The following is a 1,031-nucleotide window of genomic DNA, read 5'->3' as shown; positions in this document are numbered from 1 at the left end:
CGTTGTTCAGTCGCTAAGTTGTATTCAACTCTTTGTGGCCCCATGGCCTATAGCCTGCCAGGCTCCTCTGTCCATGGGATTTCCCAGGGAAGAATACTGGAGTGGGTACCTTTTCCTACTCGAGGGGATCTTCCTCACCCAGGGTGCAAACCTGTGTGTCCTGCATTGGCAGGCAGATTCTTTACCACTAAGCCACCTGGGAGACCTCTTGCTGTGATGAAGGTTGGCAAAGGTAGTTCTTCCCTGAAGGCCATGTGCCCAGCTAAAACTGTGAGAGTTCTTTGACTAAAGCAGCAATAGAAAGATGGATATTAGGGGACAGCTAGCAGTCTCTGCCACAGTCCATCCCTTCTTCACTCAACAGAGTTATGCATGACTTCTCACCTTCTCACTAGTGTACCAGTCTAGGTTCAGTCAAGGAAGTGCACTTCCTTAAGACTGCTTTTATGAGGGAACACAATAGCCCTTTGGGTCTCTAGGAATTAGTGTCAATTCAGAGCTAGAAGTATTGCCTGAAAATTCTGGGATTTTCCCTTCCTGTAGTACATACTCACCTTCATCGGTGGCTGTAGATACTGTCAAGAGAAAGAGTGATTACACGAGTCTGCCTGAAGCATTGGTAGACAAGTTGGGACAGGTTGGAGGAACCTAGACAGGTGAGAAGCCAAGCCTGGCTGACTGCCAGATAGGAATTAGAAGAAGGTTCTTATGGAGAGCTGAGTGAGAAGCAATTGCTTCAGACAACTCACATGTCTGTGAGTCTGCAGCCAAGTGTCTGGGGGTGGACCTGGGTTGCTGGTGGTGAGTAGGGCCAGCAGTTGGGAAAAACAAGTTGGATGCAGACTGGAGGCTGAGGACACGTGGTCTTCTTGGAAACTGCTCATTACTTTACAGTAATAACCTGGGAGTGTTGGCTGCCGCTTCGCTCCTGCTTTCTGAGTATCTTAGAAGGCCCTCTTTTGGTTAACTCTACCAGGAATCATGTAGGGCAGAGGATCTGGGGAAACATAATTTCTACTCCTGTTTACCTA

The 1,031-nt window shown here is 48.2% G+C and overlaps 1 pseudogene; it reads right to left on the bottom strand.

The window, feature by feature from the left end:
- The window catches only part of LOC104982218, a 13,387-nt pseudogene extending 12,827 nt beyond the window's left edge, over window positions 1-560 (bottom strand).
- Window positions 561-1,031: the final 471 nt, after the last annotated feature.

Source organism: Bison bison, unplaced genomic scaffold (assembly GCF_000754665.1).
Source record: "Bison bison bison isolate TAMUID 2011002044 unplaced genomic scaffold, Bison_UMD1.0 scf7180017864527, whole genome shotgun sequence".
NCBI lineage: Eukaryota > Metazoa > Chordata > Mammalia > Artiodactyla > Bovidae > Bison > Bison bison.
The sequence above is the reverse complement of the archived record's forward strand: the minus strand, read 5'-3'. Positions and strand labels throughout refer to the sequence as shown.